Source organism: Danio rerio, chromosome 22, assembly GCF_052040795.2.
Source record: "Danio rerio strain M-AB ecotype USA chromosome 22, GRCz13ab, whole genome shotgun sequence".
NCBI lineage: Eukaryota > Metazoa > Chordata > Actinopteri > Cypriniformes > Danionidae > Danio > Danio rerio.
This window is the reverse complement of record NC_141042.1, coordinates 34078251-34102618: the sequence shown is the minus strand read 5'-3', so window position 1 is coordinate 34102618 and position 24368 is coordinate 34078251. Positions and strand designations below refer to the sequence as shown.

Sequence of the window (24368 nt, the reverse complement as noted above, 5' to 3'; positions counted from 1 at the left end):
TTTAAAGGCCAAATATCTCACAGTTCAATTTTTAAGCAGTTTTAATTTTTCACAATATGCAGTTTTACATTTCCAACCCAGGCTCATTGTGGAAACGTAGCCCCGCGGACGTTTCCGCGGACTGTGAGATACGTCCCGGGAGGTACGTATTTGAGCGGTTTTTGTTTTCGCGGATCCGCGAGAGGCTGCTGTGCTCTCGGGCGCCTCTCGGGAGCGCACGCTGTTCACGCTCGCGCTGTTCTCGCGCGAAAAGCCGCCGGATCCTCCTCCTCCTCCTCCTTCCCTTAACTCAAGCGACGGTTTGCAAAAGCCGTCCAGAAAAAAAAAAAAGCAAAAACCCTCGTCTTTGATTTCGACCGTGTTTTCGGATCCCGCCACGTTCTCGTCCTTATTTTTCGGATTCAGTTTTTCATCTTACCTGATTTCTGGAACCGCTGCTCTCTGGACTCAATCCCAGTCGTCGTCCCCACGGCCGGCTCCTCCTCCGCCTCCGAGGCCTCTGCTCCGCCGACGTAATGCTGTGAGCTAAGCGGACAAACTGGTTGCATCGGGAAAGCCCTCCACTCAGAGGCGAGCCGTCGGCCAAAGAGGAGGAGCGGAGTGGCACCACACCGCCCCGCAGCGTTCGCTCGAAAAAAACTAAACCGCGTAAATCGCGGTCTCCAGAAATGTCCGCAGGGCTACGTTTCCAGGGGTCCGTTCTTCGTACGTGGATTACTCAGTTAGCTGGATTTGGATATTGATGATTTGACACGATCCAGGATCGTTTCGTTCTTCAAAGCTGATCCGAGAGTTGTTGTCATAGCAACAGTTCTGCTAGGTCAAACCTGATCGGGAGCAGGTTTAATTCATATAAACAGGATTAGATCGGCTCAGTTCAAGCAAAGATAATACAGAAAGTATGTTCCGAATTCTGATATTTTCTTACAGTAGTAGTTATATACACCTGGGAAAATGGTACATATTTTTTAACTATATATATATATATATATATATATATATATATATATATATATATATATATATATATATATATATATATACAGTTATAGTTATTAATGAAATAAATAAAGTTATACATTGTCACCGACTCGGTCCCAGTCATTCCCCTCGCTGGCCAGCAGAGGCCACCATCTCCGGACTTTTAACATTACGTCATCCTTTCACTCTGATTCCAGCACACCTGATCTCCATTCCGTTAATGACCCACGTACCCTTTATAAGCAGCTCACACACACACACACCTTTGCGAAGTCTTGTTTAGCCCTGGCCAGCATTACTGAGCGTTCTATCCAGCCTGATCTCCCGTTTACTACTTCAGCCTGTTTCCTGACTCTGCTCTGCCTTCTGCCTGCCCACGACCTAAAGCCTGTTACACGGACTCTGATACTCGCTGCCTGCCCTCAACCCAAGCCTGTTACACGGACTCTGAATCACGCTGCCTGCCTCTGACCCATGCCTGGTAATCACTCTGTGTCTGTCAATCGCCAGCCCATATTCATTGCTGTGTATGTTGTATGTTCGCACAGTCGTGCGTGTTGTATGTTGAGTAAAGTGTGACTTAATAAATACTGCAAATGGATCCCTCTGTCTCAGTCTCCCCGTTACATACATATAAATAAAACGTATGCAATCTGCACCCTCAAAGTGAAAGTACAAAGACTGCCACCTGGTGCTGCAAGGAGAAAACTTATTGATATGAACTTTTTAGACACTTTAGTACAATTTGTGTATAATAGAAATGCACAATATGTGACTTTTTTTTTTTTTAAGCAATAATACAATTATGCAGTCATAAACATGTTTTGACCGTTAATACACCAGTGATTTGATGCTTCACAAAAGTTGCATGCACCTTTACCAATATCAAAATGCTTTTGTAAACATCCAGTTATTCTTTACACCGATTAAAAAACAGCTAATATAATAAAGAAAATATTTTCTAAATAAAGAACTAAATACACTGATTTGCATTGAAATACATGATGAATACTCTTGACACATGAAAGTGTAAAGCCTGCAGCTCACAACAAATGTGAAAAGTTACTGCGTGTCATATTTAACAAACCGGTTTACTGCTAATTTGATGTAATTTTGCTCACATGGATAATTGAATATTAATCAGATGATGTCATTACACTGCTGTGCCGTCAGCCAATCGTTGCATTGCTGATCATGATTTCGAGGATCGATTGATCTGTCCTTCACAACACACGGAGCGATCTCAGATCAGTTTATCCAGACATTCTAATCTGATTCGCAAACTTGTTTGAAGAACCAAATTAGCCAAAGATCAGTTATCAAGATTAAAAGATCCAGGATCTGCCAAATCATCTTAGATCATTTAAGCGAGGTACGAGAAACGGACCCCAGAATGAGCTTGGGTTGTACATTTCTTACAATTATAACTGTTTTCTAACAATTCTGAGTTTGTATTTTGCATTTATCTTTTTTAGCTTTTTTTCTTTCATTTCGATTTCAACTTCAGTTTGAGTCTGATGAACTTAAGGGACTTGTGTATTTAAGGCAAGCATAAGTCATACAGTACACTACTGGTCAGTAGGGCTGCACAGTACTGAAAAAAAATGACATTGCAATATATATATATATATATATATATATATATATATATATATATATATATATATATATATATATATATATATATATATATATATATAGGCTATATGAAACATATTTCACCAGATGAATTAAATAAGTTTTATTTTTGTGTGTGTGTGTGTGTGTGTGTGTGTGTGTGTGTGTGTGTGTGTGTGTGAGTGTGTGTGTGTGTGTGTGTGTGTGTGTGTGTGTGTGTGTGTGTGTGTGTGTGTGTGTGTGTGTGAAGAATTCACCACTTTAGAATGCTTGTGGTGATTTTATGGTGAAGTGCATGTGCATACATTATTAAAATTCAATTTAACTAGATTTTTAGGAGAGGGAAGCATACAAATGAGAGAAAAAAAAAAGTTTTGTATTTGTCAAATAAGTCTAAATGACAAATAATTTTTAAAAATCCAATGTAAATCTAATATTTTCACTACGAAAATGTAATTTAATTAGTCTTTGTTAAAGCAAAATAGTTTATTTTGAATCACTTGATGTACTTAACAGAAAAAACAAAACAAATGCAATTAGTAAACGTTAAATCCACAATAGTTTAACTTTGCAATTAATCTACAAGCTCCTGGTCAACAATTAGCCATACTTGACATCGCACATCCAGCGATGTGACTATTGTGGATGTGCATTTTGCGATATCGATGCTGAAATAAAACCCAAACATTGTTCAGTAACTACTGTTGTTTAACATTTACATCAGTATGCAGTATTTCTTTTACTGAATGACAATTCATGAACATTACAGTATTTTATTATATTTCATCACATCTTTTATGCTTTTAATCTATATAAAATTACTTTGGAAATTTTGTTTGATGCAAACACCAAAATGGGACGATCCAAAATGTGGTTACGATCACCATGCGACAAGCTAACCCAGCAAATATTAGTGCTTAAAAAATTACCTCAAAATTTAAGACAATAAGAAGAATAACTGCAAAAAGGTCAACGTTTTGAGAAAAAAGAACCACCCCGTTCACCAGGCTGGCTACAGGCTTGGCACTCGGTCAAAATTTGACTTTTGATTCTAAAAAAAAAAAAAAGGTTTTAAAAAAATTCTTAATACTGAGCATTTTCTTGAAGTGTGGCCAAATCATTTAATTGGATCTTTAACCCAGAAAGAAAGGCAACAAAGCATCATTTCAGTCAGTGTTTTTGAGCTACTCTACTCTTAAGATATTAGCTGAGCAGCTAATTCAGCTCTCCTGCACTTTAATAACTTCACAAATTTGTGAACCAAAAAAAAAATCCCCATTAGAAAACCCGCATGTTACTACCTGCACTTGAAATGCAAATGAAGCCGCAAAAGCAGTTTCTTTCATTTTTCCCCCCATGTTTCCCTCTTATTCCATGAAATTAAAGCTGTTGTTGGATCTCTCGCCTCTCTGCCGATAACATACAACAACCTGACACAATGAGGGCAGACGGCACCGCTTTCAACATTTCTCCAAGCCAGCTCGCCGTCAAAAACCTTCTGGTGTAATCTGGACTGCATGTGTGCGAAGCTCAAAGAAGAATTAGGCAACAACTGAACTTTGTATTTCTTAACGGTTGAAGCTAAAGGGTCTTAGCATCTTTGCTATTTGGGAAAAATTAGCTCCACAATGAATTGTGCTGCGCATGTTTGTATTTGTAACGTTTTGATTTAGAGGCTAATTCATATTAATTCATACAATCTAATTTGTACAATTCAGTACGATTTGCTTGTCCCACAATGATGGTTGAGTTTAAGGGTGATCTCGGGTGCCTCGCATCCTTTTAAAAATCATAAATTTTCATAGGACTGAACTCGAATTTGTATGAATTAGCCACTAAACTGACAAAGCGTAAAACAGTTACATTCGTGCCACGATCACCATCTAAACTCCATAGATCGCTGGAACACACGCAAAATAGCTTACTGGACTACATCTCCATACATGCACTCCGCTCACACACACATGTTCCTTATCCTGACTGATTGCACACACACCACCGGAGAATTGTCAAGGATGAATTACACACACTATATAAGCAGCAAACACACTCTCTCTTGTTTACTATAAATGATGTTACAACGCATTTTATTTGTCTTGTTTTTTTTCCATGTTTTGATCCCCACCTAGTTAATCTATTTATCCCTGTCTGCTGCCAGCCTTCCAACCTCTTGCCTGTTACTTGGACCACGTTCCTGGATTTACTACATACATCTGTTTGCTCCAGTGTTGACCATTGCTTGCCTGACCTCCTCAATAAACCTGCATGTGGATTCGAACTCAGTTGTCACATCAGGCTGGTTTAACTTATCTCTAACTTGTCTCAGAAGTTGTTTAATTTATCTTCAATTGATCTAAGTTCAATTTACCTCATCAAAAATACTTAGTTTACCTCAACTTTAACTTTATCGAGTTTAACACATGACTTGTCTGTTGTGTTTAGCTCCTCAATTACCTAAGTTAGAGACAAGTAAATTTAACATAAGATAATAAGTCAGAGTTTTGGGATGGCTTGAAAGTGATAGGGTGAATTTCTGTCTACAAATCCATCCCAGCAAGGATCAACGTTTATCCTTTTTCTCATTACTGTATTAAAATGATTTTTTGAATTAGTATTTTATCTTTGAAATGATTTTGACTAATTAATGAAGTTAAAAAATTACCTAATTTCAATAGTATCTGGATGCAGCCTTTATGATGCAAACTGAGATTGTATCAATGAGCTATGCAATGTCAGACACAATGCACTCAATGCAGTGAGTGACATCACTGTGACAGGTAGGGTTAGGGGTGGAGTTAGGTTTGCACATTTAAAAGCATTGGATGCAGCTGAGATTGCACTGCACCAGGTCTGCATCCAGACCCCTCTCCCTAATTTAGCAATGTTTAGTTGTCTTTGTCCTTATAAAAACTCTATTGTCAAGAGCTACCAAACCAGCTCATTGGTCATGGAGACCTCTTGAGTGGAACTGCAGGTCCTGATGACTGGAAACAACTCTTCCATTTGGTATTTGCTGTGTTAATTATGTCTAAAGTGATATTGCTATTTTTAATTAAGTTTAAAACGTTTTCCTTTTTGTGCAAGATTTTTTTTTTTTGATTGAATCTCTCACTCCAGCTCTTCTTCCTCTGGCAGGATGGTCATTTTTGGGTTAAAACTGTTGGTTTAAAGTTATTAATTCTTTTTTAGCATTGCAGTCTTTTCATACATCTCACATTTGCTTCCTAAAATTCTTGGAGTTCATAAAAAGCTTCTCACATTAATGCGTCTCTTCCAGCATGCAAGCAAGATCCCAATACAATTTTAATTAATCTCCTGCGGAACAGGGCAAAAATTAATTAGTACAGAATTGCTATATATAACAGATGTTAATTACATGATTTAACTCTGTAGCCAAAAGGAATAAGCTGAATTATTATCAGTTAATGATGCGTGAACCGATTGTGCACTGTTCAGATAACTGACTCAAACTCTCACCTTCAATTTCAGAAACAAAATGAACCATCATGACATGTATTTTCCTTATAATGTGAGTTGATTTTTGTTATTTTATCTTCTTTTTTTTTTTACTCATAAGAGTTTACTACAACAGCAGGTATTTTTGATCTCTCGAGTGCTAAGTTCACTTCAGGTGTGACACGACGGAGTGGCATTTTCACACTTGTTCAGTTCGTTTCCCGGCTGTATTCATTATGTCTAAAATAGAGTTTGGCATCACACCTGAAGTACTTTTGGTTCCTGCTGCAAACTCTGACTACAAGCGAAACTATAACAGAACAATTTAAAATACACATTACACTATAGAAAAAAAGGACTGTTTCAACAAATTTGAGCAAAATAGGGTCAAACCCAACAGCTAGGTTAAAAAGCTAATTAAATATGTAATCCAACTACTGTATTTGTTCATATTTTATCTAAATTTGGGTTTACTCATACTCAAAGTATGAGTAAAAAATAGCCCTTTCAAAAGTACATAAGAGTTGTGAGTATTACACTTTAAAAAGCTAATCACCAATAACAAATAAAATGTTGAAGATATTTGGTTCATTTTAGGTTGTGTTGAAAAGTAACCAAAATCCAACATCGATCCAACGTCTTTAACCAATTTTTAAAACAAAACCTCTCCTGACCTTTTTTATTGAACGTGTATGTAATTGATTAGATATTCCAAATGTATTAAGGGGGCCTTTTATGCTCTTATTTTATTAGATGTAAAATAAGTTTCTGATGTCCCTAGAGTGTGTGTGTGTGTCAAGTTTCAGCTCAAAGTAGCCCACAAAAAAAAAAAAAAAGCTACAAACATCTATGTGCTCATGTGCATCATAAAACTATGTGCATCATAAAACACCACAATTATAATGCCTCTTAGTCGCTGACATTATCTACGGCCAGTATGGTACAGAAACTTTAATAGCAGATGGCTGCTTCTCACTAAGGGCTGTCTGTGGTTGTTACCACACAATAGACCCCCTTTAATAATGATTGTTGGCTTAATGTAGGTTTATTTGTTATACAATTATATGGCAACAAGAGAATCTTTCGTAAGGACTCATATTAAATGGAATAAAATAAGATTGTAAACAAAAACATTTTTTATTTAAGATGCACTGAAAAAATGTCAGGTGACATCAGGTGACCGTAATTCAATGTCTAGCCAGTGTCTAAGGACGTTATTTTGATCACCAATAACAACGTTAAATGATGTTGATATTTGGTTGATTTTAGGTTGTGTTGGAAAGTGACCAAAATCCAACTTCGATCCAACATCTTTAACCAGCATTATATTGACATCAGATGCTGACATTTAATCGTTAAGCATGACAACCAAAATCCAATGTCTGATAGATGTCATAGTGGTAACGTCCGCACAACATCAAGCTGTAACGTCAGTAGATGTAAATATAGTAGTTAGGTTTGCGCATTAAAAAGCATTGGATGCTGCTCAGATTTCACTGCACCAGGTTTGCATCCAGACCCCTCTCCTTAATTTAGGAATGTTTAGTTGTCTTTGTCCTTATAAAAACTCTATTGTCAGGAGCTACCAAACCAGCTCATTGGTCATGGAGACCTCTTGAGTGGAACTGCAGGGCCTGATGACTGGAAACAACTCTTCCATTTGGTATTTGTTGTGTTAATTATGTCTAAAGTGATATTGCTATTTTTAATTCTGTTTAAAACATTTTCCTTTTTGTGCAAGATTTTTTTTTGATTGAATCTCTCACTCCAGCTCTTCTTCATCTGGCAGAATGGTCATTTTTGGGTTAAAACTGTTGGTTTTAAGTTATTTATGACACAATACGCATTCTTTTTTTAGCATGATGCTGACATTTAATCGTTAAGCATGACAACCAAAATCCAATGTCTGATAGATGTCATAGTGGTAACGTCCACACAGCATCAAGCTGTAACGTCAGTAGATGTAAATATTTGGTTGATTTTAGGTTGGATGTTGAACATTGACGTCAAACCGATTTTCAGGTACATAAGGGCATCCACTGTGTAAAACATCCTGGATAAGTTCATGGTTCATTCCGCTGTGGTGACCCTGAGTAACTAAAGGGTCTAACCTGAAGGAAAATTAATGAATGAATGATCAGCAACTCTATAAAATCGGAAGAACATTCAGCAGTGTATCTGAAACCTTAGCTAAACTTTGTGTTTTAAAGGTCTTAATCTCACTTTCAGGATGTTCACTGCTTCCAGACATTTGCGATTCCTTTTGGAGTGTTTGGTCATGACCACATGGGGCGAGCGAAAGAGCTAAAGACTCATGAAATCTGCCTTTTCAAGCTTCATATCAGAGCAAGTAAAGTCTGGGAGATGAAGCCTGCTGAGATGCCACATGAGAGATGAGCACTTGAACCACATTCACACACTATGTTTTTTTAGTAAAACAACACTAGTGCATATGGGCTTTATGTTTGCTTACACATGAACATTCCAAAAAATAATACAAATATTACTAAACTTAGTAATAAACGCATAAAGTAACTAAAATAGGTAATAGACTCATAAAGTAAAACCAAAAGAGACAACAAAACATGGAATATATATATATATATATATATATATATATATATATATATATATATATATATATATATATATATATATATATATATATATATATATATTAGGGATGTAACGGTATCAGAATTTCACGGTACGGTAATACCTCGGTATGAATGTCACGGTACGGTATTTATTGAATCATTTACAGGAAAAACAAAACTTATGAAAATACTCCAAAAAAGTGCCAAAAGTGTCAATGACATACAAATTAGCCATCTATCTGTAAGCTTTGAAACAGGAACTTCAATTTTAATAACAAAAAAATATTAAACCATGTAAAAAAATAAAGTTTCAATTTAGTATTGTTGAAAACTCATCACATTCAACATTTAATCACTCACTCACTTAGATAGAGATGGGTTTAAAGGAAAATTATCATATAAATATAATCTGGTAAAAGCTGGTATCTCTGGGCATTTACAATGTCCCCTGCAACAGAAAAAAACCCTCTCATTTGGGACTGAGGTTTCTGGGACAAGAGAGATATGACTTGGCCCAGGTTGACAGCAGTGGGTAACGTTGTGCATTGTCTTTCCCCCACTTGAGAGGACAAACCATGAGTGAGATAGAGGTCTCATGTCTGCATCAATCTGAACAGTGTGCTGACAACACCGCTATTCAGTACGCGGGCGACAACACAGCTGATAAGAACTCGCGCGACAACACCGCTATTCAGTACGCGCGCGGCGACAACACCCGCTTTAGAGTTTTCCGGCTCTTTTTCATCCCCGCTTCTAGCAGCACACTCCATTTCCGCATTACTGGATCTGTAGCGACAACAGACCGCAAGGGATGATGGTCAAGCATGGGCTGATGGGAATTGTAGTTTTCGCTACCTCCCGTTCGCTTCATTCGCCTGAGCAAATTTTCTCAGAAGACCTATAGTTTTACCGAGTCATGCGACTACGGTAATATCGAAAAAAATTAATATTGCGGTATGACGGTATTTACAATACCGTTACATCCCTAATATATATGCAACGCATTGGCGCAGTAGGTAATGCTGTCACCTAACAGCAAGAAGGTCACTAGGTCGCTGGTTCGATCCTCGGCTCAGTTGCCGTTTCTGTGTGGAGTTTGCATGTTCTCCCTACATTTACGTGGATTTCCTCCGGGTGCTCCGGTTTCCCCCTCAGTCCAAAGACATGCAGTACAGGTGAATTGCGTAGGCTAAATTGTCCGGAGTGTGTGAATGTGTGTGTGTAAGTTTCTCAGAGATGTGTTGTGTCTGGAAGGGCATCCGCTGTAGGGCAAATATGTGCTGGATAAGTTGATGGTTCATTCCGTTGTGGTGACCCCAGATTAATAAAGGGACTAAGCCGACAAGAAAATGAATGAATGAATTTTAATATTATGATTCAGTTCATGAAATATGTGAATTAGATAAAAATGTAAATATTTTATATGTATGCCATGTAATTAGAAAAGTGGCAGTTTTATTTTTTAAATAGGGGAAACAAAAAAATGTATTTCAACATATAAAGTGGCTTTTACTACAGTAAACAGTAAAATAAAAAAAATAAAAAGCATTTTAAAGTGGAAAAAAAAGGGGAAAAAAAAAGAAGTTGCACAATGTGTCAAAACTAAAAACAATTGACAAAAAATTGGGTCAGTGTAGTCCTAGTCAATGAAATAAAATAAATAAAAATAATAAAAAATAAAATAATTGTTTTATTAATTTATAATAAAACAATTTTAAAATGGGCAAAGAAAAAACATAATAAACAAAACCGACAAAACAAACAAAAGACAAAACAAAATGATTATGCACAGAAAACATGGTTAGTGAAATTAAATAAAGGAAAGAAAGCAAAGTCAAAATAAATAATAAGCTGGGGCAAATGTGCTCAGTAAAAGTACAACATAAACAAAACAAAAATTAAGAAAACAAAGCAAGCAATACACAAAGCAATAATATAGGGGGCAAAAAGTCAAAAGTCAACAAAAGAGAAAGCAAACAAAATACAAATGACAAGAAACTGGCTGAAACAAGAGGGTTGGATAAACAAAACATGGAAAAAATTACAAAATAAAAATAAAAAACAAGGATTTGGAAAAAATGTGTCTAATTAAAAACAACTAAAGACAACTAATTGAAGAAAACAATATTAAATTAAATTACTTTATAATAAATAACAAAAATATGGCTTTAGTCTTAAAACTAGCAACAGATCAATCAAAATTATATTGTGTGGCAAATGTGTGTAGAGTAAAAACAAAAACAATAAAAGAGTAAAGTAAATAGAAATACTGTAGAAAACAGACAAACTGAAAAAGACCAAACAAAAGGAAATTAGGGGTTGGGGGGTGGTGGGGGGTGTAATTTTAATTGAGCCAAAATCAGTTAAACTGCCATTTCCTCGTTTTTTAAATTTAGTTTAAAATCAAAAATCGAATGAATGCAACGTACATGGACCCAGGACAGAGTGCTTTGTCAAAAAAAAAAAAACAGATTTAGAACAATAAAAAAACAACAACACAGAAATCAATTTTACTCACAAGCGATTGATGATTGATGAAGAAGTGATGGTCTTTGGAGAAAAAACATTACACAACTCAGCAGAGAATGTCATAAACACACTGCGAGCCTTTTAAAAAATCATGTAAAAGTTATCGACATCTGAAAACCTCAAAGCATTGCACTCATTGCATAAAAAAAAACAACAAAAAGCATAACAACTCATCAATCCAGGTCACTCAATTCTAATCACGCCAAGAGCGATATAATGAAGAAACTTAGCACATATCAGAACTTTAAGTCTCAAAGTCTTACAGGCATTACACAAATCAATATCTCAAATTTCACGTAAAACAAGCAAATTTAGCCCTTTTCAGAAATACAAGTGCTTTTAAATGCCTGTAGCTTTCAGGATCAAAGAAAGAGCTTTAACGTTAGCAACCCTGCTGTTTAAAACCTCCACCAAAGAGCAACGCACGATTGCTAATTTATTCATTAATGAAATAATCCTCACAAATAGGACAAAGCACATATCAGGTTAATTCGCAGTACAGGTTGCGAGGCAATTATTTACATGGTTTGTTTTTTTCTTTTGATGGGATTAAAACTAATGTTGTGTACAAACGGTAGCTTTTTATGTTATTACATGCTAGCAGAGACTTCACAAAACCTACTTTGTGCACTTCAACATTGTATACTACAGGGCTGTTGAAAGCTAGACTCTGATTGGCTAATGAATACTAATAAGGAGCAAAATTCACTTTTACAAAATTCAATTTGTAAATTTGTAAACACAATTTGTGAATTCAAAGGTAAAAATCATTCATATTTTCGTTGAATTTGCATATTTGTGAATCTTTTTTTTTTTTTTTTACAAACTGGTTTGTGTATTTTTGATTCCTGTTTTAAGTTTACACATTGGATTTGTGTATTTTTTTATCATTTTTTGAATTCACAAATTGGATTTGTGTATTTTTAAATCACATTTTGAATTTACAAGTTGGATTTGTGTATTTTTCAATCATGTTTTGAATTTACAAACTAGATTTGTGTATTTTTGCATTTTTTTTTATTTACAAATTGGATTTGCAAATTATTTAAATGTGTTTTGAATTTATAAATTATATTTGTGTATCTTTTAATCAGGTTTTGAATTTATGAATTATATTTGTGTATTTTTTAATCAGGGTTTGAGTTTATGAATTATATTTGTGTATTTTTTAATCAGGGTTTGAGTTTATGAATTGGATTTGTGTATTTTTTAATCTTGTTTTGAGTTTTTGATTTGGATTTTTAAATCTTTTTTTTTTTACTAATTGGATTTGTGTATTTTGAGTCATGTTTTAAATTTATGAATTGGATTTGTGTATTTTTTAATCATGTTTTAAAGTTACAAATTAGATTTTTGTTTTTTGAAACATGTTTAGAGTTTACGAATTGAATTCAGTGGCGGATTTAGGCATTTAAATAGCAAATGTATTAGCGCTCAAATGTGCACCCATAGGCGTTCTGGTCTAAAAAAGCAGGCGTGTTTTGGCGCGTTGCTATTTTGAGAAACTGTAAATAGTCTGATCTTAAGACCAGAACAAAGTCGGCCTATTGTCTGGCGCAAAAGTGCGCCTGGCTTACACACTACACACAAGATGTAGAGCAATATGCAAATATCTTTACATATGAACAATATATAATTTCTTAAGGATATATAAATATATATATATATATATATATATATATATATATATATATATATATATATATATATATATATATATATATATATATATATATATATATATATATATATATATATATATAAAATGATTGGCAGTATTATTTATTATATCCATATTTATATTTGTTTTATTAAAAACAAGCTTATTTGTCCACCTGTCAAATTTTAGACCATATGGGGCATGGCAGGTGTATTTGGAAATAACTCAGTATTTTGTCCACACTTGGTTATTATTGTTCATTTATTAGTTTGCTAGAAATTAGAACTGAATTTAGAAATAGTTTTGAAACTAATCTTTGCGCTTAACAAACTAAATTAATTATTTATAGGCTAATTGAAGTCTGTGCGTAAAGGTTTCCCTATCCACGAGAGCAAAAGCGAAAGTGAACTTACTTTACATCAAAATGCGCTTATGGCGCGACGCAGCTGGCGCTTAAAGGGAATGGGAGATGAGGCTCTAATTGGCTTATTCTCAAAACACACCTATAACTCATTAAGAAAATAAACTCAAACCTTTTAGACCATGCGCCACGGCGCAAAGCGGATTTTCCCATCCTTAAATTAGCAAAAATGCGTTCTGACACGCCCTGAAAGCGTTTGCGCCCTGCGTTTTGCGCTCTGTGCATGGACCGTCAAAATAGAGCCCTTAATCACATTAATTCTCAGCCATGAGTCGGGTCTAAGACAACACATAATAATAACATAACACATATATTTTTTTTGTATTCCATAGAATTGTCATTAATAATCATGCAAAAGATTTCTTAATTGATCTTAGCATATCACTCCAGTTGGGTCTTTATTGTTTTCCAGTTTCATTTAGGGTTGATTTGTTATTTATTTAGAATAATAATTGTATAATAATAATAATAATTGTATGGTTGTGGTTGTAAATGGGTAGTTCTTCCAGGGTGCCATTTAAACTAAAACCGCCACTGGTTGAATTTGTGTATTTTTGAATCGTGTTTTGAATATACGAATTGCATTTATCTATTTTTTCAATCTTGTTATGAGTTTACCACTTGGATTTTTTTCATCGTTTTTTTGAATCTACAAATTGGAATTGTGTATTTTGAATCTTCTTTTGAATGTATTAATTGGATTTGTGTATTTTTGAATCATGTTTTGTGTTTACGAATTGGATTCAGTGGCAGATTTAGGAATGGGCAATATGGGCAATCACCCAAGATGGCATCTTGCCGGGGAGCAGCACGGGGAAACGGAGACTCTTCTCCCGGTGTGTTTTTTTACGCACGCCAATAAAATACGCGCCACTTATGCACTGTGTTTTGGTTGCGTCAAACCTAAAACTATATGATGAGGATCTTATTTTGACTAAGCATGGCTATGAAGCAGAAAGTAGGGATAATGAGTCAGGGAGGTATAGACTTAATCACATTAATTCTCGGCCATGAGTCGGGTCTAAGACAACACATAATAATTACAAAACACATCAATATATAATGTATTCTATAGAATTGTCATTAATATTGATGCTAAATAATTCTTCAGTGATCTCAGTTGTATCTTTACATTGTTTTCCAGTTATGATTTGTTATTTATTTAATATAATAATTGTAAAATACTACTACTACTACTACTACTACTACTACTACTACTACTACTAATACTACTAATAATAATAATAGTAATAGGTTCGTCCAGGTTGCCATTTAAACTAAAACCGCCACTGATTGGATTTGTGTATTTTTGAATCATGTTTTGAATTTATAAATTGGATTTGTGTATTTTTTAATCAAGCTGTATTTTGTAAATGTGAATTGTGTTGTGGATGTATACATTTTATTTTGTAAATATATTATTTTTGAAACTGATCTGGCTCCATACTCTAATATAAAAACGCAAAAATTGTAAAGCTAAAGTTTCAGGCAAATTTTGAGCATGTTACTGTTCAGTTATTTCACAGCTAAAACAGTCTTTAGACAAATTGTCTTTAGTTGTGGGAACCATAAGAATTATAATAGATCTCCAGTCTGTTAAATTATTAGAAAATTATTCATATATATATATATATATATATATATATATATATATATATATATATATATATATATATATATATATATATATATATATATATATATATATATATATATATATATCCTCAATATTTTAATTATTTTTTATATGTGAAGATATTTGCGTATTGCGAATAATGTCAAAACGACTCTTGCGCCGAGCTGAAAATAGCAAACAACACTTGCGTCGCGGCTTGCGCCACATTGCGCCGGGTATATGTTAGGGCTCAATTAGTTTGGGCTGTAATTAAATTTTGCAAGGAGATGCTCATGTCTATCATGTATATAATGTTTTAAAAAAAATCTATTTTTCCAACATTTAGGCAAACACTATAAAAATATTCTACATGAATGAGCCTTATTTCCATATTTTGTGATTCATGTTTATTTGTTAGTTTGTTTTTGTTTATTCTGAATTGCAACTTTTTAATGTTGAAAAGTTTTTAAAGTATTTAAAAGTACTTTATTATCCCTATGCTATTTCCACAAATCAGCCACTGCTTTCATTTGGAAACAGTGAACAAAAAGAAGAAGAAGAAAAAAGATGCTGCCTCAGCATATTGGATGAAAAGGAAAGATATGTGCATACAAAGTGTAGCTTATGGCCAATAACCATAGAGCCCTGTATTCCCATATGAACCCCTCCTGACAGGAGATTTATACATGGAAACAGCAGTATATCTACAGTAGTGCAAAGCTATGCGTTTTATAATTAATGGTAACCACAACAGTTCTTCCACAAACAATCGAATGCACACCCAACTCACAAACGAGAGTTTGTTATTGCTTTTGAAAAAAAACAAACAAGCAAAAAAACGTGAGCATCTTTTGTGAAACAAATGCATGAGCACATTTGCAGTAGTGTGAGAATAGAAGATGCGGTTATCAGGTAAATTGCAATGCTTCACCATAACGAAGAGTAAATGTGTGTGGAGAATGTGAGACATGCGGAGCTTGTGGATGTGGAAGATAAAAGCAGAGCGTATCTTGCTTTCAGGAGAACGTCCACAATAACGCAGACCGAGAAGAGCAGATTCTCAACAAAACACATGTAGGCATTGGATTTTGGCAATGAATTAAATTGAAGCTGTAATAAATGTACAAGATGTATAAAAAAATGTAGAAGACATCTTAAATAATGTGTAAACCATGCAAATAATGTGTAAATAAATGTATGTGTTATACCCTCAGCACATCATTCCCTATCCTCCTCCTTTTTTTAATTAAACATAAAACTTGTTGTTTTTTTTTAAACTACTGTATATAGATAAAGTAAAAAAAAAAAAAAAAAAAAAAAAAAAAAAAAAATATATATATATATATATATATATATATATACACACACATACATATATATATACATATATATATATACACATACATATATATATATACATATATATATATACATATATATATATATATATATATATATATATATATATATATATATATATATATATATACACATACATATATATACACATACATATATATATACATACATATATATATATATATATATATATATATATATATATATATATATATATATATATATATATATATATATATATTATTAATTATGACTTATTTAAGAAAAAAATAATGATTAAATAATATAGGCTTTTTGTAAAATTATAATAACGCAGTATTTAACAGTAATATGAATTGTATTTTACTGTATTTTGGTTATGCAGTTACTGTATTTTTAAGTTGTATTATGGCAAATGTCCTCTTTCCATTGTTAAAACCGTATTTTTAATTTGCTGTGAATCAAAATACGGTAAAAACAAACAACAACAAAAAAGTGTGAAACTCGGAAAATCATTAGAAATACGGTAGAATAATTTAAATTTGAACTGTTTCACTGTAAATAGCTAAGTGTCTAATTATTAGACACTTAGCTATTTACAGTGAAACAGTTCAAATTTAAATTATTCTACCTAGACTCTAATACATTAAATAAAATGTAAAAAAATGTGTTGAAATATGATTGAAAATCTTTTTTTTTTTTGCAAAATATATTACAATTGCAAACAAAACATTAAATGATCAAAAATAAACCAATTATGTTTATCAAAATACAGTAAAAAATAATAGGAAATACAGTAATTTACCATTTGGGTTGTTTCACAGTAAACGGCTAAATGGACAATGTGTAAAAATGTGTATAATGATAATAATATATTACAATTAAAAAGATTAAACATTGTATATTGAAATAAAAAGATATACAGTACTGTAAATACATGTGCAGTGAGTTAAATGGTACCGTAAATAATACAGTTTTTCTCCATTGGTTTGACTCTTTTTTTGAAACAGAAATAAGATTCTCAAAATTTTAAGATCATTTGGCAAAACAGTGTTACAGTTTAGCACAACACTATAGCTCACTTGCAAAAGCTCATGTCTCTCCAAAAACAGTTCACTCATGTATCAAAACTAAATTTCATTTTCATTTAAACACTCAGTGCTCCCAAAATGCCTCGTCCCTTTAGCATTTTGTTAGCACTGCAAGTCAAAAGGTTTAGATGTTTTGTCATCATGGCACAGGATCACTAAAATATTCCTTATGCTACACACAAAGTTACTTCCGTATATCAGAGCAAAAAGAATAAATAGCTGTAATAAATTTAATAAAATTTTCCAAGGATTCACCTACTGTATGGTATTCATGGTATTATTGTCTTGACTCATTTTGACAATTGAACAGACTATTGCGCATGTAATGACATACAATGAAATGGCGCTGACACATTTTGGAGAGAACAACCATTAGACTGAGAATAACCGATCAGTTTAGATCAACAAGATCTTTTCACTTGGAAATTGTGCTTAATGTAGGTTATCCATGCTTAATCATTGGCAAATATAGACATTTGCAATTTGATTAAATGAATGAGAAATTCAATCTGTTGCGAACAATTACCAATTTGTTTGGAGGTTTGTCCATGTTTGTTTTGAGAATGTAATTTCTGTTTCAAGAAATGAGCCAAACCAATAGAGAAAAACTGCAATACAGCACTTCTGCTGTAAGCTGGATTTGCAGTAATTAGCTAGAAAACATATGATAAATAAAAGACAAAGCAACACAACAAATAAATCAGTCAACAAAAGGCTGAATGTAAACAAAACATTAAGTTATCAAAAAAATAAATAAAAATTGAATGTAAAATACAGTAAAAAAAAAGGAAAAATTGTGAAACCTGTCCAATCCACCCGCTTCGAATGTTATCACTTGATTGATTGGGTGTTATCAGTGGTTATCAGCTGATAGATATGGGCCAGTAGGGGCCTTCTGCGCCTAATGGTTGGCTCAGAAGTCTGTTATCATCTATCCACATGGTTAATCAACTATATTAATAGAGAAGACTCTAGATCCAGATCTATGACAGTTGGGTTTAGGGTTGGGGAAGATGTAAATAAAATACAATTTGTAGGAAATGTGATAAATATTATAAACGATTCTCATTGTTAATCAGGTATACAAATCAAGAAGACTCCAGATGCAGATCTGTTTTACTGTTTACATTACTGTAACGGTTAGGTTTAGGGTTGGGGTTAAGGTAGACACTAATAAAATACAATTAATGGGCAATTTAATAAATATTATAAATAATTCTCGTTAACTTACGGCCGCATCTATAGCTGATTAACCATGTGGATAGATGATAACAGCCTTCGAAGCCTACCAGTAGGCACAGAAGGGCCCTTATCGTTACAATTACAATCAATTACACTACAAACAGTTAATCATTAAAAGATTGCGATCTCACTTTGACCCCCTAGACGATCTTAATCCAGCATTTCTATCAATCATATTTTCAAGTTCAGGAGAGAAGAAAAGGCGGCTGCACGAGTATTTTAATTGTTTCACATACGTTGCTCAGTGACATTGACACCTCCAAATGATGTTGATTGAGTCACATAATGTATTTATAAGGTATAATTCACCTAAAAATGTAATTTTTGTCTTAATATAATGATGTTTTCGCGGCCTGGAAATCACACGTGACGTGAGCTGCTGACCGTGAGCTTAATGATAGACGCGTGTGCGTCTACTTCAGTGAATAGAACCTGCATATGTTGCGAGTAACAGGTAATACAGTTGTAAATAATATTCTGTTTGTGGCACAGAATGATCGTTTGGGAGCCGTGCGCGAAGTATGAACAAGCAGTCAAAATGAAACCGAAAGTGTGCACTCCATTTAAATGATCATGTCGCGTTTTAGAGTTATGATTACGGCAGCATCTGATATGTTTTTTCTTTCATAGCGAACCCATGAAATGAGTTCATGAGTTGTGCATGAAAATAAATGTTTACAATTGTTGTCATTATAACTACTCTAGCCTATATATTATTGAATATAATCTGATAATGGCAAATGTCTGATTTTACCAGTTAATAAATTAGTCTAATATGCCAGATTGCAAGCATATATCTCAAACATAATAATTCAACATCATAATTATTATAAGTAGAATAAAATTACCAGTTGACCTACACAAAATATTGTTATTGATGTTGCCATATGTTTGTTTTTACCACAGGCTACCTTTATTATTATTGTTTTAAGCAAAAAAAAAAAATCGCGATTCTCATTTTAGCCAGAATCGTGCAGCTCTAATATCTATCAGCTGATAATCATTGATAACGCCCATTTAATTGAGTGACAACATTCGAATCAGCTGGCCAATATAGGAAATATAGTAATTTACCATTTGGATTGTTTTACAGTAAACAGCTAAATGGATAATTATACAAATTACAATTACAAATTTGAATTACAAATATATTACAGTTAAAAAGATTAAGAAAAAGAAAATATTTTTGCAATTCTGATTTGTCTAGATTTTAACTTCACAACACTGCCATTATTTCTCACAACTCTGAGTTTACTTATTGCTATTCTGACTTTATAACACGTCAGAGTCTGAGGTAATGTCTTTGCATTTTTTTGCACTTCTGACAAGCTGTTTCTAAATTCTAGCTCTGTATCTTTGAATTCTTTCTTTTTTTTTTGAGGGCAAGAGAGGACTTCTATAACTGACAATGTGTTAATGATTGCGAAAACAAAATGTTGCAAGTGATGCTCAAACAATGCTAATCATGACAGACATTGTGTTTAAAAAACAGGTAATTTTAGGATGAGGACACAGTCTGCAGTCTGCAGGTTGTCACTGTCAACCGCCTGAACACAGGTGATTAATCAAAATATTAAAACCTTTAAGGTGATAGCAGAAATGATAGCAGATAGCAGAAACACACAAAACTAAAGTATATATAATCTAAACAAAGACTGCACTGGTGTCAAAATTGTTCACTGAAAATATTTTAATTTAGGTGTTGGTCTAGTATGTACATGCATATACTAACAACAAACAATGCCGTTTTACTGTAAGTGCTATTAAAAAAATGTAAAAATCTGGCAGCAAAAAACAATGACATTGCATACATTTTGTGATGTTCATGTATGGCTGTGATATTGATTTATTTAACATGTTTTAAAAATTATTCAAAGAGGATTTAATAACTGTAAGATGCTAAAATGAATTATATAGTGAAGGTTTGGTAAATCTAAACAAAGATTTTGATAAAGACTGACACCTAAAAATTAAATTAAATTAAATTAAATTAAATTAAATGTAAAATAATGTGTTAACTAAACATAAAATGTGTGCTACACAAAAAAATCCATTTTAAAAAATGGCACCTTTATTATCAATTTTTCATTACCTGAAACATTTAATAAAAAACACAAGTAAAGACACATAAATAAATACAAAACATAAAACAACACAACAAATAAATAAATCAATATTATGCTAAATGCAAAGAAAACATTAAATAAAAATAAATAAATAAATAAATAAATAAACTTAACAAATTATGTTTAAGACTTTAAGAATAATATAATGATGTTTGGGTGAATGTGTTGTAGATAAAATAAAATAAAATAAAATCATTACTTAAACATAAAATGTGCTATAAAAACAAAAACATCTTATAAAATGACACAGTTGTCGTCAATTATTCCATGAAACATAATAAACGAAACACAACTAAAGATGCGTTAATAAATACAAAATACAAAACAACATTAAACATCAAATAAAAATTACGTAAAAAATAAAAATATTAAAGTATCAAATAAAATGTTGCTAACACAAAAAAAGGATGCAAACGTTAAATAAATGACCAACAAGAAACAAAACAAGTCAAGTTGATAAAACTATTTAAAACACAAAACAGCACTGAACAAAACACAAAACAAAAACTCTCAAAAGAGAGCAAACAAAACATTCATTCATTTTTTTCCTTCAGTTTAGTCCCTTTAATCAACAGGGGTCACCATTGCGAAATGAACCGCCAATTTATCCAGCATATGTTTTACAAAGTGAATGCCCTTCCAGCTGCAACCCGGTACTGGGAAACACCCATACACACTCATTGACACACATACACTACAGTCAACTTAGTTTATTCAATTCACCTACAGTGGATGTCTTTGGTCTGTGGGGGAAACCGGAGCGCCCAGAGAAAACCCTCGCCAGCACAGGGAAAACATACAAACTCCACAAACAAAACAAAAAAGCTAAACAAAACCACGCTCTGGTTTAAACAAGACACGTGTGGACCGTCCATTAATTTTCCTCACCAACAGGTGGCAGATTCCTCTCACCTGTGGAGATTTTTAAAGCTGTGCTCATTAGCATCTCATGAATATTTGATCAGCAAGACCAACAACGGCACCAGGGTGACAATAAACACACATCTGAGAAGAGAATCAAACCTACGCAGAAAACCTAAAGTAGACACACACTAACAGCATCGCAAAGTAACAACAAAATAGGTTTCACAACATACAACCAATCCCACTCTTTCCAAAACAGGGATATGCCTTCATTTCAACTGCCATTATCACAAATTTATAATCAGATTTCAAGGCAAAATTGTTTAAAAGGATAGTTCACACAAAACTGAAAATGCTGTCATCGTTTACTCCTCCTTTTATAATATAAAACCCATTTAAGATTGTTTCTTCTGTTGAACACAAAAGAAAATATTTTGAAAAATGTTGAAAAATAACTTAGAATTCCGTAGTATTTTTTTTTATTATTATTATGGATGTCAGTGGCTGCTTTTTTTCAACATTCACTGTAAAAAATGTTGGATTCCACACAAATCCTTCATGTTGTCCCAACACAAATTTCAACTTAATTGTTTTAGCAAATTTAAGTGGAATGAACAAAAAACAATTAAGTTGTCCCAAAAAACCTCAAGAAGTGTCTTGATTAATTTTCCTTCAGTATAGTCTCTTTATTCATCAGGGGTCGCCACAGTAGAATGAACCGCCAACTTATCCAGTATATGTTTTACACAACAGATGCCCTTCCAGCTGCAACCCAGTACTGGGAAACCTCATAACACACTCATACACTACAACCAAGTTTATTCAATTCACCTATAGCGCATGTCTTTGGACTATGGGGGAAACCATGCACCTGGAGGAAACCCACATGAACATGGAAAGAACGTGCAAACTCCACACAGAATTGCCAACTGACCCAGGCGGGACTCAAAGTAGTGACCTTCTTGCTGTGAGGCAAAGGTGCTAATCACAGAGCCACCGTGAAGCTTTTTGTGTTGATTCAGCTCATTAGAGCTAGATAATTTGAACAAATAGCAAAAATAATGTTTTGAGCATTCTTCAAAATATCTCCTTTTGTGTTCAACAAAGAACGAGACTCATAAAGGTTTAGAACCGTTTGAGTGTGAGCAAATAATGAGGACATTTTTGGGTGAACTGACCCGAAATGTCCATTTCATTGCTTAAAGGGATAGTTCACCCCCCAAAAAACGTCATTATTTACTTTCCCTCCACTTGTTCAAAACCTGTTTGTGCAGCTTTAATCTGCTGAACACAAAAGAAGATATTTTGAAGAATGTCGACTTCAATACTGTTTTCTTTTTTGATCACTTTTTATTGCTATTAACAAACCATTAATTATGAATTGGGCAACACGATGGCTCAGTGGTTAGCACTGTCACCTCACAGCAAGAAAGTCGCTGGGTTAAGTCCCGGCTGGGTCAGTTGACATTTCTGTGTGGAGTTTGCATGTTCTCCCCGTGTTGGTGTGGGTTTCCTCGGGGTGTTCTGATTTCTAACACAGCCTAAGGACATGCGGTACAGGTTAATTGAATAAACTAAATAGGCCGTAGTGTATGAGTGTCTGTGTGAACGAGTGTGTATGGATTTTTCCCAGTCCTGGGTTGCAGCTGGAAGGGCATCTGTGTAAAACATATGCTGGATAAGTTGGCGGTTCATTCCGCTGTTGGCGGTTCACACCCCTGATGAATAAAAGAACTAAGCCAAAGGAAAATAAATAAATGAATGAATAAATATAAATTTTGCCTCTATACAGCAAATTTGCAGTGTATTACTAATAATAGTGATTAAAATGGCAGCCAAAAGAGCTTGAAGGCACTGCAAGTAAAAAAATAAATAAATTGTAAAGGAGAATTAAAAAAGAAGAATTATAGTAGTATCTGATTTTCTATTTTAAAGTCAAAATTATTAGACCTGTTAATGTTTGTGATTGGGTATAGAACAAAGCACTTTTTACCAAATAATGACTTGCCTAACTGTAACTTAACCTAACTTAACCTTAACCTTATTGAGCTTTTCTGCTTCACTTTTGAGCTGAATACAAGTTGCATTATAACAAGTAAAATAAAACAAAAACATGAACTGTCTGCATGGCAAAGACAAAACTATTAGTTATTAGAAAATGTTTAATAAAACTATTACTTTCAAAAAATATGTTGGAAAAAATCTCTCTGTTGAAAAGCACTAGGGAAATAATATGAAAATAATTACAGTTTTACAGGAAAGCTGATAATATTGTATTCAACTGTACACCAGACTCCACAATTTTATTCCTTTATTCTGTACACTGTTACCGATTTTTGTAAATTACACAGTATTCAACTGTAATATGAACTGTATTTTACTGTAGGCCAGTTATGTTACTGCATTTTAAAGTTACATTGTGATCATTTCTGTGTACTTTACAATAAAGACCTGCAATACTGTAAATACATACAGCAAGATAAATGGTGCTGTATAGATAGATAGACAGACAGACAGACAGACAGACAGACAGAGACAGACAGACAGACAGACAGACAGACAGACAGACAGACAGACAGACAGATAGATAGATAGATAGATAGATAGATAGATAGATAGATAGATAGATAGATAGATCTACAAAATAAATTAAAGATGATAGATAGATAGATAGATAGATAGATAGATAGATAGATAGATAGATAGATAGATAGATAGATAGATAGATAGATAGATAGATAGATAGATAGATAGATAGATAGATAGATAGATAGATAGATAGATAGATCTACAAAATAAATTAAAGATAGATAGATAGATAGATAGATAGA

The 24368-nt window shown here is 33.4% G+C and overlaps 1 protein-coding gene across 6 annotated transcripts in view; it reads right to left on the bottom strand.

Annotated features, from left to right (window-relative positions):
* Nucleotides 1-24368, bottom strand: part of grip2b (glutamate receptor interacting protein 2b) — a 396185-nt gene that overhangs the window by 154857 nt on the left and 216960 nt on the right. The window lies entirely within an intron of this gene.